The 17,492-nt window shown below is 35.4% G+C and overlaps 1 protein-coding gene across 1 annotated transcript in view; it reads right to left on the reverse strand.

Annotated features, from left to right (window-relative positions):
- The window catches only part of LOC111059708 (hemicentin-1), a 217,880-nt gene that overhangs the window by 117,608 nt on the left and 82,780 nt on the right, over positions 1-17,492 (reverse strand). The gene's annotated exons all lie outside the window — the stretch shown is intronic.

The following is a 17,492-nucleotide window of genomic DNA, read 5'->3' on the forward strand; positions in this document are numbered from 1 at the left end:
CGCTGAGACGACTTACAAAAATTTCCAACTTAGAAACGTTGAAAGCAGTGTACTTTGCAATAATCCATTCCCACATTTCATATGGAGTTGAAATACATAGAGGATCAAGCATCTCAAACTTGAATAAAATACTCCTACTACAAAAAGAAGCAATAAGAATGATTCTAAATCTTAATAGAAAGCAATCATGCGAGCAATATTGTTCAGTGAGTTTAAGTTCATGACGGTGAACAGCCTGTACATTTATAGAACAATATTATATATAAAAACTAAAGAATCCAAATTTCCATGGCAAGTAGATATACATAATTACAACACAAGAAATATAAAAAAAATACATAATAAGGAAAAATATAAACAAAGAACAACGTATATGGGAATATAATTTATTGGTTGTCTTCCAGGTAGCATAAGGCATGAGAGTGATAGATCGAAATTCAAGGAATTGTTGAAAGCATATTTGATAGATTTAGCATGCTACAGTATAAGCGAGTTTACTGTAAAAATGAATTTAAACTATCATTTTTTCTCTTTTGCTTTGAGTTAGTTCTACTTTTGACGTTTTCGTGTACATTTTTATGTATGTTTTGTAAATAAATGATTGTTTGATTGTTAGAAATAATCACATTTCACTTTGATAAAATTACCCTTTTTATTTAATTGTCAAATTGACTCATTCATTATGAGAGAAAGTAGGATAGCTTTTTGCATAAGAATTTGCGACTCGATTTTCAGGAAAATGCGGATTAATTTTTGAAACAACTAATTTCACAGAAAGCTTCGTCGAGTACTAATATTGATTGGTGCAACTCAAAGCAAGCATTTTTCTCCCTTCTAGATCTAAAAACATTTTATTTAAGTGCTCAGCATTATACAATTCACCTGATTTCATTAGAAGAAGAAGAAGAAGAAGAAGAAGAAGAAGAAGAAAAGAAGAAGAAGAAGAAGAAGAAGAAGAAGAAGAAGAAGAAGAAGAAGAAGAGAAGAAGAAGAAGAAGAAGAAGAAGAAGAAGAATAAGAAGAAGAAGAAGAGGAGGAAGAAGAAGAAGAAGAAGAAGAAGAAGAAGAAGAAGAAGAAGAAGAAGAAGAGAAGAAAAGTGGAAGATGATGAAGGAGGATGAGAATCAGAATTAGGTGAGTAGAAGATAAACTGACAGAGTGAATGAGCAAGAGAATGATGAATTACTAAGTACAAGCATGGCTCACTCAGTGCTGAAACCTTGCCTTGCAGCCAACCTGACTGTTTTGCCTACAAAGCAGTTCCCTGTGAAGCTAAGGCATTAGAATACAATAAGAACAAAAGAGCTTTGCCTCAACTCTAGCTGACACCCTGTGAAAGCAGGCTGCCTCCCCCCTCATCATTTTCCACTCGTCTTGTAAAAAGACAGTTGAATCTCAGGCATCCGATTATGACTAAACTACTTCTCAGGTGAGACTCGTGGTACAAACATCCGAAAATAGAACTGGAAAGTTGAGATATTGTGAAGTAATAAGAGGTTGCAATCAAGAGATGGTTCATCTTGTAGTGATGCGGGCAGTTCCATTCAATCAATTTATTCAAGACACATTAACTAATGCTGAAGTGCATATTAAGGTGCATATAGACTTGAACATCACAAACACGCGCATTTCACTTTTCGAAAAAATCTGGTGTGGCGCACTCACACAACTTTCCTTGCAGTTATGAAAATAGATCACTTGACGCTAGTGTTTCCGCGCATCTCAAGATTAGTCTACTTTTCAAAGATCTAATCCAGCTGGTGACAGGACAATAACGCTGCAGACACATGAAGTCTGCTATCTCTTCATAGTGAATGATTTAATAGAATCAACAGTTGCCAACAGTTTGCAATTTAATAATCTTATTTTATCGAACTTCAAGCTTATTTTCAATTTTAGGTGAAAATGTTACTGAACATTAATTGTAGAGATTCTTACCCTCAATCTCTTCCACTTGAAATTTTTTGTTTAAATGTATCTGAAGCCTGATAATTGGGAATCTAAAATCAAACTTTGCATAGATGGAGCGGAGCTATTGGAATTTTTACAGATATGGAACTTGTGACAGTTGATAGAGCTTATCAATGATTTTTTTAGGTATAAATTTGATCGAAATCGTTGGAGCCGTTTTCGAGAAAATCGCGGAAACCCCTGTTTCCGACAACATTTTCGCCATTTTAGCCGCCATCTTGAATTGCATCCGATCGAAATTGTTCGTTCCTTATATTGTGAGGACCTTAAGTTCCCAATTTCAAGTCATTCCGTTGATTGGGACATGAGATATCGTGTACACAGACGCACATACACTCATACACACACACACACACACACACACACACACACACACACACACACACACACACACACACACACACACCACACACACACACACACACACACCACACACACACACACACACACACACACACCACACACACACACACACACTAACACACACACACACCTACACACACACATACACACACACACACACACACACATACACACACACACACACACACACACACACACACACACACACACACACACACACACACACACACACACACACACACAACACACACATACAGACCAATACCCAAAAACCACTTTTTTGGACTCAGGGGACCTTGAAACGTATAGAAATTTGGAAATTCGGGTACCTTAATTTTTTTCGGAAAGCAATACTTTCCTTACCTATGGTAATAGGGCAAGGAAAGTAAAAAGTAGAAAGTGAAATGCGCATGTTCTTATTGCTCAAGTCTGTACGTAGCTTGAAGGAAGTGAATCGACGTGAATCATATGTATTTCATTGATGTCAGGATACTAAGGAATTACTTTTTTCTAGCATAGTTGAAATATACTGTCTTTTCTCGTTAGGGCCACTCTTGAAAAAAAAATAAAAATAGAAATCTATGTAATCTTTTTTAAAATTGTTTACTTACGACATGTTTCGGCTATGATGTCATTATCAAGTAATTGAAAAATAAATAAACCAATTAAAAAAAAACAATTAACACAACTTTCTATAGAATTTTAAAAAAAGGGTACTTGGATTTCTATTTGTATACTGCTAGGTATATGTGTCATTTTGCAATTAAGAGTTTTCCACTTTTCTTCCATAAAACGAAAAACCAATGTGTATTGTTCAAGTCGTACAATAATCCTCCATCCAAATCACAACTACTCAACAAATTTGCTTCTACTAATCTCCTGACAAGTTCATGTGGCACTCTTACCCAACTCTCTCTCTTGCTCAAGACCGAGACAAAGATGCCTCCCCCAACTCCGCATTCCAACACCCTCTCTCCCATAATCTATTCAGCTTCAAAATGTAACTGTTATGGTGAAGATCTAGATATTTTATCTTGAATTTTTTTTCTCTTAATGAAATTAACTATCTTGTATTGTATATTCCAGAATTTGGACTTATCTAACTAGATCTCTATATTCGCACTCCTACTTTTATTCTAAGTAATTGTGTGTCAGAGTTGTGCAATAACTTTGTCCTTTTGTGGTTTCATTGAGTATATTATGCCAACTTTCCATATACTGTCTTTGATTTTGTTATGGAATTCGACTGTATCCGAAATTGTTGAGATGCTGAATTTTCTTCAAAGATTTAACAATTTCCATTGAAACTGTGTAAAATTGCTGTGCAGTTGCACAGTAGGAAGTAACCATAATTTTGCTGTGAGGTGTCAGCCAGGAAAATGACAGTCGAAAAGGAGTTCTAGTTGTCAAATATCGGCCTCACGTTGAAGCGTCATGTGTCAAGTTCTGCTCCTGGGAGGGGCATGAACATGCACTAAAATTGATAATTATAAACACTTACCAATTAAACCAAAACTACAATCATAAATCATGGGCAATATTCCTCAACGTTTAATGCCCCACTGTTTTGTTCCGTAGAAAGAAGAGGACGCAAAATGAATAAGTGATTTATGATTAGAATAGTCTGATTAAATAAAATGATTAAACGGTTGTAATATTTGAGGTTATGATTCAATGATAGATATTTGTAGGTTAGATCGGTTGATGTTTGTTTAATCGAATTGTCGATATCACTTAAATCGATGTATCGAAGCAGAATGACTAGTATATGGATGTGGCAGGTTGAAAAAGTTAATTTGCACAACAGAGGGTTTGTCGGTCTACAAAGGTAGCCGAAGTAAGGGATCTGAGACTCTAACTTAATATGGTAGGTGGCTATAATATAGTGAGGTGGAATTAAATTCACTTTAATAATAAAATACAGTGCAACTTGAATCTGCTGAAAATAAATCCTGTTGTCACTATGATCAAACAGAGATAGTAACTTTGGAGTGAACCTTTTCTCCAAGTGATGACCAATATATCCAGAATCCAATACTTGTGCCGTAATTTGGAAAGATATTAGACCGTATGAAACAACAGGTAGAATGGCAAATCCATGCGAACCAGGTCTCTGATAAATACTATAGGTTATGTAGCGAAGTGCTGGACCAAAATAGTAAATATTTCGAGTACCGAGTTTAATTCTAACGTTGTCTATACGATCTATTACCTCTCTTTTCAACGTTGATCGGCTGATGATGCGGGATTCACTTCACCTCGGTGTAGCAGGCCGGTGGGAGTCGATTTACTATTTGATTCTGTGGGATACTCCCAATGACAGAATTTATTACTTGATAAGAAAAACAACCACCACTTACCACCACTTACCACCAGAATAGATAATAGTCTAATGATAGATACTATACTCGCTACTGTCTGACTATTGCAAAACAGGACGTGTCCTGAATGATCAATGTGTGTCAGTCGAGAAAGAACGAATTTGGAGGTAAAATGAAGTAAATCCAGTTTAACAAAACGGTAATATGGATATATTCTGATAGATAAACTGTTACAGCAAATATGGAATAAATTAATGAACAAATTATGTGAATAATAATTTTCGATAGATACAAAATAAATATTGGTTGATAGTAGATTTGAATCTTTAATTTATAAATATTATATAGAAAGTTCGGTATTCTTCAATTAAACAAAATGAAATGGATAATAGCCCTTGGAAAGGGTCATAAACTGAATTAGCTCAACAAGAAAAAACAAGTTAATATGAAATAGTGATTCAGAAAATAGAATAAATTAACAATTGAAATTATTCTCAGGGTGTGGTTTCGCCTAAGGAAAATAGACCTTTTAGCTAAGTACAGCGTGGATAGTTAAATGTATTTAATATTATAAAAATTAATTATGATAAGTTTTTGTACCCTTAAAACTATAGTCATGACTTTTCTAACTGAACGAATTTATGCGCTGTACAATTTTTGCAGATTTATGGGGATCCCCTTTTATATTCGACAACTTACGTAGACTTTTGTTTCCGTTTTTTGGTTTTTCGAAATATATTCGGCCGTAGAATATATCGTTCCGGCTGGGTCCTTCCACGTGGCGAAAAATGTTGAACAGACTTCACTGATATAATTTAGGGGTTTATTTGAATGAAATTTAAAATCTTGATATCACAATTATTATAGGAACTTTGGAACAACTTATTAAAAAACAGAAAACGAAGATTAAGTTACATGAAACAGAAATTAAAGCTTTTAAACAATTAGGTACGTGGACTAGGTCTGCCTCCTACCGATGATCCTTGCAAAATGGCCTCGAGTCTTCCTCTTCCAATTTTCACTTCAATTTCTTCTCCAAATTTTATCTTGCCAAATTTACATATTAATTCGGGATTGGTCCGATCCTGTGACGTAACCAATACGCCGAATGGGTGGTGTCACTGTGTCCAACTTTAAAGCTTTAAATATGGTGAAATTCCTGGTTCGAAGTTGTTCCAAATTATTATATAGTTTTTTTATAATTATAATAATACATAAATAATAGAATTTGTCTATGATGATATACTTTTAAATTGGTTTCAATGAACAGCTAATGATTATAAAACATAGACATGCTAGTATAAGATACAGTAGACAAAGATATATATGTTTATAACAATAACGAATAACATAATAAATAAATATTTCTTCCTATTTTTTTGTTTATTGTTTTTTATACGCTAGTATATCGACCCTCAAACGTTATATATGGCTAAGCTAGTTTGTTCATATATTTTCAACAAGTATATTTTTCTTTGTAGTTTAAATAAATAAATATTCGGGCTTATTTGGCCTAGAAACGAAAGTATAAAATGAAAAGTTTAATAATATATTATTTCTTTGATCGATGTTTAGTTGAACTGCCTTCTCAATTGCTACTTGTTACTGAGCTAGCCTTGGTTTGTTTCGGGGTTATGTTTTCATTTCGAAACTAACCTTCAAATATAACTTTACTGTTCTAATCCAAAGGCATATAGACATATATGGTTTTTTTCCATTGACTAATTTTTTGGAAGGCATACAATTACAGATTTATTTATTTCTTGCCTGGTAAGTTAGATAGCGATCGTCTATCGACCTCAGATAAGATTATATGTTTCTACGGTGATAGGAGCTATTCCGTTCTTGTACTAGCCTATGAACAAATTTATTTTATATTTTGAGGACTGTACGATCATTGGTACATCACATAGTAGAGACACGATCGTAACAATATTATTATTGATGAGAACCTCGAAACCAAAGATTATAATACTCTCTACAAAATGAACTTTTGTTTCTATTTTCCTATTCTCCAGATTGACAGCTGCTCGGACATTGAGGGTGCAAATAGTCGAAATTTATGATATATTTTATTGTTATAGAAATAATATATTATATATTGATAATAAATTTTCTATATTAAGTTATTCGCTCGAAATTGTTATCATAGTGTTCAAAGGTAAAACCGTTAGTGAGTGTTATTGGGTCTAAATTATGAAATTCTGTGTTGCTATTATGTAAGTGGCAAATTTGTATTATGCTGCTCAGAGTAGACTGTGGTTCAACCTAGCAAGTTGAACAATCCACAAATATTCTAGTCATTTGAAATGACATATAAATCGAATTTTGGGAGAAGATGTGACTGTTATTTTTTATGGAGTTTATAAGGAGCAATGATTTCCTGAGATATAAATTGAAAAATCCAGTAGTATGTTACCAAGAGGTTTTTCCAATTCGTGCTCGCAATTCCAAATATATAAATCAGAAGGATTAGCGATTGGATACAGATATGTCAAAAAACTTCCAACCAACTATAGATTGGAATGTTAATTCGAAGTCCGTGAGGTGATAATCTGTGCCCGTTTGATATCAAGTGTGTGGAGTTTGCCTAAATGTGTACAAGAATGAAGTCCACCGTTCACATAATATCTCTTTATTCCTCATAAGAAAGCATCTGAGTTTTCTGCTTCCATTCACTTCACCTTTTGATTGTTGATTCATGAACTCATTTGAATAAAGTCCAAGTATTGATTCAATCATGTATGTGATTATGTAACACATAATTTATTATTATCTTATGTAACACATATTATATTATTATCTACAAAATATGTAACACAGAACACCTCATCCACTTGATGTATTTGATTCTTCGCTTAGCGAGCTTTGGATACTGATCGGTACCTGGATTACCTAGCTGCCAATTACATGAACCAATAAGAACGATTATAGCAGCTAGCTACCAGGCTACCAATCCTTTCATTTTCTAAGTATGGTCTCTGGTTTTATGAGACTCAAGGAGACTTGTTGTTGTAATTGAATACAACTTATTCTCTCTTCAAATTCCTTCAACTCTTTCACTCTGTTACACTCTCTCTGTCATTCCTCCTGCAGGTCTCAACGCTTGAGACTAGCTCTCTCTCTCTCTCACTCTCTATTTCTATCTCTTCCTCTCTTCATCATTCTCACCCTCTTAATCTATCTCTCTCATCCCTCATTAATTTGAATGCTTAAGCGACAGCAACAATAACAACAACAAGAGGTCACGTGGGTGCTATAGCTGCTGTTCCTTCATTAACCTAGCGGCTGCCTGGTCCTAAAGGGTGCAGGGGGTTTACATAGTAGGTTATAGGGAGAAGGTGAGGGTTCGCATAGGCAGTGGTAACAAAAGGGGGGCTAGAGGCCCCTCAGGACGGATTTCGGCACAGAATACTGCCACCCCCGCTCCCTCACCAAGCAGACAGAATTGTAGCCAATTAAATGAGGGTGCCTACATTCAACCTGGAATTATTATTATTTGCTGTTGCCGGGATCTGGCGTTTTCCTGGAGTCAGTTCGGTTGACTGTGATCGACAGGGCTGATATAATTGCTGTCGCTGTTGCTATAACAAGTGATACGTTTTGGGTACCACTCACCAAATCCTGTTTAGACTATATATACCTTTCCATTTATAGCTTATCTATACCTATGTATAATATACGATACAGGTGAGCGTAGTGAGTTTTCGATTCGTGGTCTATGTTGCTATTGGCAACACTGTTGTGTCATCCACCTCCAGATTTCCTGGCTTTGTTATCCTCAATAACGATTTAAAGTCAGTTTGGTTAACATTATTGCGACTGTTCCTGGAACTTCCAATCAACTGATTTCTGGGTTACTCGGATCAAGCTCCTGTCCAAGGAGCTATGGGCCACCGATTGCCGTAGTTTGATTGACGGTTTACAACTTGATATGTTTCAATATCAGTATGGCCTTGGTTCAGTAATTTAGGAGGAAGACGCAGGGAAGGAAAAGGAGCCTATTTTTGAAGTGAGAAAAAGAAGGTTTAGTTGAATGAGATGTGTTGCGGTAATATGTGTTTGAGATGGAATTCGAAAAAGAACGAAAAAGAAAGAATAAGTTTGAATCGAAATTTTAACTACAATTTGATTTATTCAAACAGCAGAAACAATTAAAAATTCATATTATCGTGTGATGGTTGAAAGTGCCTTTGAAATATCAATGAAGGATCTTCATAGTTAGCAGTAGGTCTTGTATACGGATGATAGTGGTCATATGTATATAGTAATGACGATAATCGTCATTTAAGATGAGAGGCTTTGTTGCAAAGTGGACAAGTACAGGAAAACTAAAAAATATTCGCTTACAAACAACTAAATACTTCCATTCCAAAAGGCTGAATTTAGTTGCAAAAAAACTACGAATCTCAAACAAATCAAACCAGATTTTCCATTCAATCATTTGGCAACCAGCTTCGGCAAGCTTCATAAACGTTTCAGACTTATAACTTGTCCAAAACCAGCTTAATGACAGCCGTTCAATTCACATCAGCGACTCGTCGGTCCCATCCAGCACTTGGAAAACTGCCTCAATTAGCACTCACAGAAGAGATTTCGAATAATTTCCAACTCAACTGAGAGATATTTAATCTAGAATTTCGAGCCCGGCTCACTTTATTCGATCCGGGCTGAGTATGCGAGTAAATGAAGAGCATAAAGCTTCTCTATTTCTCTCCAAGTGCCATTCGTTTGAGGCAGAGAAAGCCGTTAAGAACGGAATGACTCCCGAACGTCTGCTGTTATGCGATCGTTTACGACTGCAGCGCGGTCCAAATTTTTCGCCGATCGGATTTCGATGTCTAGGCGGCTCCCTAACAGCTGCCAACTAACCTCATTTCCAATCAACCCGCAACTGACTAGATAGCAGCCCAGTCGGTCGCTCGTTTTAAGGTGGATTATACTTTGCTGAACATTAGGCATCCGCTAATAATAAATTTTTTTAATGAGTTTTCTAAGCTACTTCTGAGCTATACTAGCAATTCTATTACGCTTTCAAAATTATATGTGCTGTACCTGGGTGGTCGACCAGTAGTTACAGTCCATGGATTTCACAGATTACATAAATCTCTATGACAAGCTTGAGAATAATGTGAATTACAGATAGAACAAAGAATGTCAGAATGGATATCAAACCCATGATCTGTAACAGCCACCGGACACTAAGTTGAAATAGAGTTTCAGGTGATGAATTGATGAAAAGGCAACTATAAGTTTTGGACTCCTGACATAATATGGGCTCTTCACATATTATAATGTGATTATTGATGATAATAATAATAACTAAATTTCCAATAGTCAAACTATTGGATTTTTGGGAGTGATTTTGTGACATTGGTTGAAAATGTTGATGATAGTATTGAAGGGGGTTTATTGAATTTGGTTTAAGAATTGGTATGCCTTTCAAAATCAATCAGGACCTGGTGTTTTTCTTTTTTTGCAGAAGATTTTGTTGCTGATGTTTTGAGAAATGGTTATCAAATCTGTTTATATTCTAATCGAATACATCAGATAAACGCGACACAGTTTGGTTGCAATAATTATTAATTATGTTAGCCAAAAGAAATCTAATCATTAGTACATGATGTGTGTAGAAGAGAATTGATCTATACTATAATGTAAAGGAAGGAATAATCATATGCATGTACGGGATATGAAATACATGTTTGACGCATCATCATGTCTGAACTACTGAGCTGATTAACTTGAAATTTTCAATAAAGATTTCTAATTTATCAAGGATGGTTATAGACCTTTTCTCATTTTTATGAATCGGTTAGTTACAATTAAAAAAAAAATTTTTTTCTAATTCGTGATACACAGTTTACGTAAGATCAAATTAAATCAAATAGTTTATCTTGAAAATTATCACAGTTGTTGATAATAAGCATGGAACTATATAATATAAGACCTAATCCAATCTATTTTTACTGTAAACATACGCTTGCGGAGCACGGGTAACACTTATAAACTGATCAATGGAATTCCACTGAAATTGATATCAAGTAGAACAAGATTATAAAGAAATTAATTAAATATGAAATAGATCATTAATTTTTGAAAAAAAACTCAAGTGCAAATGGAACTCAGGAAAGTGAGATTCAAGTTTCAAAGTCGGTGTAAAATATGAGATAACACTGTTGTCACTTTTACTTTTCCACTGTCTTTCATAATGAATAGAATATCTTATCAAACATTGATTGTTGATTCTTGTTGACAATGATCAATAATTTCGATTGGTCCTAGAATGTTGCGTAGAGATATTTTATAATGTTGTAACATTCGAAATCAACTTCTCAAGATACTTTTTGCTACTGAAAAGAACGACTAGTAGTCAGATTTATCACCCAACCTGACAACCTGATGGCGGACCTGCCGAAAGATTTCGTTGTCACAGTGAGAGATAAATTCATTTTTTTGTGAAAAATCTGACTGCTAGTCGTTCTTTTTTATAGCAAAAAGTTATTTAATAATAAGCAGTTCGTGATGGGAAAAAACATTAAAGAATTCTCAAGATAGTTCAATAAATGAGTGGTTGTGACCATAGAAAACGTTTCTTCCAAAATATGAATATATATATTGCTTGATAATTCTATTGATGAATTGCTCTCCTTGGAGATACTCAACCACTTCTGCCCTAAAAATAGAAAATAATCACCAGAGGCGAAATCACAATGTATAATGACGAAGCTAATAATTGGGAAGCGACTTGGAATTTTCTCTTTCCTATCCAACTTATATTCTCGTGCCAAGGGAACGAGCAAACAAAGTGGAAACCACGAGCAGCATCGCTTATTATCAAGTAATACAAGGAACGACCTTCAGTACAGCTTATTATCAGTTCGTATCTATCCTCGCTCATAGAATCTACAGAAAATAGCAGATGACACGAGAATATAGGTCGGTGAGAGAGTTGACGAGGAGGAGGAAGAGGTGGAGGAGGAGGAAGAGGAGGAGGAGGAGGTGGAGGATAGGCCAATGGTAGGACCACATCTTATTTCCCACTATAAACGACCAGAGCCGGCTTTTGATAAGTCCAGTCTATTCAGTGCTATACTCCTTGATGGAAAGCAAAATTGAAAAGGAAGTTACGAAGAAGGTCTCTGGAAGATGAAGGAAGATGGAAGGAGAGGAGGTGAAAGAGGCAGAAGGAAAAGAGGTCGGTGCACTGCTAAATGCAGATCTATGTCCGATGGCGAGTGGCGAGAACGAACGACGCTAAAGAGAATGGAGGAGAACTTTTTATTTGATTTGTCCTTTAGATTTAGGGCGAGTTTCCACTGGTTCATTCACGCTCTTCCCTCCATTTCCCCCCTTCCAATCCCCTCTCCCTCTAACACAGTACCTTCCCTATCCTATCATTCTAGCATTCTTCATCACACCATTTCTCTTTCATACTTCTCTCTCACATTACCCCTTTCCGTCCTTTTTCTTCACAATACTATCCTTCAAACATTTTTCCCTCAATGGCTATTCACACTCTACTCTCTTGTTCACTTCAAACCTCTCTCTCGTCTCCATGTTGGTCTTACAATTCACCTAGACATCTCCCGTTCTCTCACAGTTCTACTCTTGTTCTGTTCTCACCCTTATCGATACTTATGAAAGGCAGGTTTGTACCCTACATATTACCGTATGTGTCCAAACACATATTGCCGAAGAGTGCTACAATCTCAACTCTCTAGACTCGAACAATCAATCAATCAGTGGCTGAAAAGTTTTCAACGCATGTCCAAGTCGTTTACTTGTTGTTACTGGGACAGAACTCTTTTTCAGTAGAGAAAGCTTGGTGATAAATTCACCATGGATTCAACTTGTGAATACTTCTCTACTAGAGCGAGAAGAACTGTATTCACGTTCGATGGTCACTCGTTTACTGGTTTACTTGTTTAGCTGTTATGTCTACTGGAGATTCCAGAAGTCTATAAGTGGAAAATATTTGTGTATCAAAATATTTTGAAAGAAGAAGCTGCTGAACTCCCAAACAAATAGAGAAATGTAATCGTGAAAAATTTCAAGGAAACGTTGAATCCAAACAATACACAATGATCGTAATGCCTGGTGATGGGAATGATTTGTCGAGGCAGTGCTATTTCTCAAGCATAAATTCACAAATTCAATGTAGAATTGCCAAAGTAGTGATAATAAAACTTATTTGTTCCAGTGGGTACTCACTTCTAGTTTACAGTACATTCACGATTGTGATAAAAGTTTGATTCGCTAGCATATCGAAGTGACGATTTCTAGAAAACTATAAGACAAATGTTTGGTTTTATGCATGATAAACATGTATTATGAATGCTCTATACTATTATTAATATCATACTAGTACCTTCTTCGATAAGTTAAAGGCTGGGGTGAGACTTAACAAGCATGGAGCTTGAGCACGAATTGAAACATACAACATAAGCAACACGACATATTATGAGAAGCATGGTAGATTATGTTTTCAAAAGTGTATGTTTAGTATCCAAGGTTGGTTCTCGTGGCTTAAGAGCTCTTAAACTGGCTCTATCCAGATTTTTATTAATCAATGTTCAGACAAGCATTAAATTTACTCGTTCGGTCCCATCCCAGTCTCAGTTTGAACTTGTAAGATTGAAAAAATAAGCTTTTGCTTATCAAACCCTGTAGAGCTACATATCTATATATCAAGATACAGTAACTGTATGTAGAGCCAATGCTCCATTGAACTTTGATTGGATTGATGAATCCGACTGAATGGAAGTTTTAATCATAAGTATTAACGATCCGAGAAGCCAAAAAGCCAAACTGTCTTTAAGAGCAAATATATATATTTTTTCCTATCCTGTTTTTTCAGTTCCTGCTAGCTTGTTTTGACTATGGCTAGTGACTTCTTATTTGACTCACCGTGATAAAACAGCGTTTTTGAGCATTTATTATATAACTGAGTTACATTCAAATAACTTCTGTATTGTGTTACTATTTGATCGTTATTATTTTGCGGATGCCGGGAGGGTTGAATATTAAGACTGTATTGGAGTTAACAAGTAGCTCTCATCTTTCGTAATCAAATCCCCTGTTATCTACCAAAAATTATCTTCTGTATTCCCACATTTTTTTTTTTTTGGTCCTTTCACTCCACTCCAATTATATCATTCCTTCCTTTAATCCTATTTATTTTCTCGGTATTCTATTCTACTTTCCATCTATTTTCTATTTTACCTTCCTATCCTCTTTTTGGAAAGCTACTGACAAAAGTGAAAGAGGAGCACGAAGCGGCGGGTGAGCAGGGAGGGCAAGCGGGGGGGGTTCTCAAGCAAGCGAATTTATGGTCGCAACTAATTCGAGACGATCTCCACGCTTGAAAAATGTCCAAGATTAAAAGAGTTTGCCGGCCGTTTTTGCATTAATCTCCGTGCCGAACTTTGCAACTAAGCCAACAGATAGATTCAAAGTTTGCTCAACAGCAAACGGCGAAGGATTAGCGAAATCATTTTTGTCAAACGAGACTGTTTCGACATCTTCTATCATTCACAAACACAGATTACAGTTTGAGAAATATCTCTGTTAGTGAACCTTGAATTCACATCTTTCGAATATAACTATCATGAATAAATGTGTGTATTACGAATGGATTAAAAATCTATGATGAATGAATGAATGTGTGTTATGAATAGGATAGAAGAATGAATTCATATTTGAAGTGATAAAGGTTTACTTAACATTCCAGCAGTTGACGAAAATATTTTGACTTAACAATACTATTATAGTCACATTTGATCATTTATCATGGATCTCGAAGTATGTTACAAACTCCGCTCGTTTAATCTCCTTTAGATATCTTCGCAGGAGATATGTAAAGCATGTTGAAACCATAAATTGGTTTCCCCAAAACGTTCATCAAAATTTTATTATTGGAGAAGAATTGTTACTAAAAAAACAGCATTCTTTGATTCAATTCTAATATTTGTGAATGGACAATGGTGAGCAAGCTATGGTATGTATTTAATATCGATTAAGATGTAGTAGAAGGAGGAGTAGTTAGTGAGAAGAATGAGTTCAAAATTTATGTATGATGTAATGAAGATGATCGAGTGCGAGCTCGCATATACATATACACGCATACATACACACATAATAAAATTATAATATAAAATTATTGTAAAACATACAAGAAAGCTAAACTCTTGCTCAGGCCGTTTTCTTCACAATTTATACTGACCTTGAACAATTTCATATTTCTAAGTGAATTCAATTAGAATTCCAAAAAAACTCTCATTCAACTTGTTCAACGAATTCTAATTTTCCACATTTTTGTGGTTAATTTGATACATTTCTCGATTACATCCATTATCCTGGATCAATATGGATATTAGAAATTGGATTCACTCCTTTCCATTCTTGATTAACTTTGTATATTTAGTGAATGTTCAATCGAATTGAATATTAGATTGCTGCCTTCATCTAATTCTGGGATTTTATTTTGGTTGAGATCTGAGAATTCCGATGCTGTACGACCACGTTTCATTTGTAACAGAATTTTTATTGACTTTGGGATATCAGAGAAGTGAACGTATTGTTGAGAATGATCAATGACTGATTTTTCCTGGTCTCTTTCCTTGTTCACAACCCCACCTCATACTCTTACGCATTTTTCCTTTTTCTTACTCATCGAGAATCATTGATCTTGCGGGTCAATGATTTGGTTTGGACAGTTGACCTCGTACAATCAACAATCAGTGTTGATTTGCATAGGTGATTGCAGATGTTTTGGCTGAGAGAACACGGGTCCAAGTTATTTTCTATCGGGAATAAAATCAACTCACTCTACCCGTCTTCTCTACTATAAAATTCAGCTTGTACCATTGACTCGTATCCTTCATTCACTTTCTCTGAACAATAATTTTAAAATTTTCAGTATAATAATTACTTTATCGAGAAATTGTGATGAAGAGTTAAAAGTAAACCTAAACCTAGTTTTAGCTGGTTAAATGGAAAATTGAGGAAGAAGTCATTTTTAATTTATATTTTTTAATAAAGCATTCAACAGTGCATGTAATAATAGAAAGGATGATAATGGAATAAAATGGAAATACTCGTATAAAAATGAAATTATAGGTATTTTCATACCGTCAATTCTCGTCCTTGAGTTGGAGAGTGCTGTTTTGTAGAAAAGCCTCGATTGTTAAATTTATGTAGGGTTAGATGGTTGGATAGTTCCGAACGTTGATGGAGTTCATGAATGAATGATCAAACTCAGTTCTGATACATACCAAAAATCAAAACAGTTGATTCCAATAAGATTGAATATAACTGTATATAATATTGTATATGTATATATAATATCTTAACTCTCAATCAAGAGAGTTAAGAATAGGAGAAACTTATCTGTAGTGTGATCGAACTAGAAAAATCTGGTGTGGCGCACTCACACAACTTTCCTTGCCGTTATGAAAATTGATCAACTGACGCTAGTGTTCCCGCGCATATCAAATCTACTACTCTAAGATCTGAGACAGCTGGTGACAGGACAATAGCGCTGCATACACACGAAGTCTGCTATCTCTTCATAGTGAATGATTTAATAGAATCAACAGTTGCCAACAGTTTGCAATTGAATAATCTTATTTTCTCGCATTTCGAGCTTATTTTCAATAATTTTAGGTGAAAATGTTACTGAACATTAATTGTAGAAATTTTCATGCTGGATCTCTTCCACTTAATTTTTTTTGTTTAAATTGTATCTGAAGCCTGATGACTGGGAATCTAAAATCAAACTTTGCATAGATGGGGCGGTGCTCCTGAATTTTTTTACAGATATGGGACTTGTGACAGTCGATAAAGCTTATCAATGACTTTTCTAGGTATAAATTTGATCAAAATCGTTGGAGCCGTTTTCGAGAAAATCGCGAAAAACCCTGTTTTTGACACTATTTTCGCCATTTTAGCCGCCATCTAAATTGTATCTGAAGCCTGATGACTGGGAATCTAAAATCAAACTTTGCATAGATGGGGCGGTGCTCCTGAATGTTTTACAGATATGGGACTTGTGGCAGTCGATAAAGCTTATCAATGACTTTTCTAGGTATAAATTTGATCAAAATCGTTGGAGCCGTTTTCGAGAAAATCGCGAAAAACCCTGTTTTTGACAACATTTTCGCCATTTTAGCCGCCATCTTGAATTGCATTTGATTGAAATTCGTGTGGGATCCTTATAGTGAAAGGACCTTAAGTTCCAAATTTCAAGTCATTCCGTTAATTGGGAGATGAGATATCGTGTACACAGACGCACATACATTCATACACACACACACACACATACAGACCAATACCCAAAAACCACTTTTTTGGACTCAGGGGACCTTGAAACCTACAGGAATTTAGAAATTGGGGTACATTAAATTTTTTTGGAAAGCAATACTTTCCTTACCTATGGTAATAGGGCAAGGAAAGTAAAAAATAGTAATCATACACATCATGAATGCACACACTCAAACTCTAGTCATCTTACTCTTGCGCACAAGAAAATAATAAACTATCAAAAATACTGTGACAATCTGTGACAGAATTAAGTTCAATTTGAAGACCGAATAAATAGTGGAATAGTGAAAGTGAACATTCTGTGGAGAGGAGTCGCAATTCAGAGTAAGCCGTTCAGTGGTGCGTGGGATGCATTTACCTCTACACTGATTGTCATTAGACAATTCTGCTAGTGAATTGCTGAGTGCCTTCCCAGGAGCAGAACACTGAATCTCGTTTGCTTGGCCTCCTTGATCCAATAAATCGAACAAATCTACCATGCAAAGCAGTCTCAACATTGCATTCGAGCAGCTA

Source organism: Nilaparvata lugens, chromosome 2, assembly GCF_014356525.2.
Source record: "Nilaparvata lugens isolate BPH chromosome 2, ASM1435652v1, whole genome shotgun sequence".
NCBI lineage: Eukaryota > Metazoa > Arthropoda > Insecta > Hemiptera > Delphacidae > Nilaparvata > Nilaparvata lugens.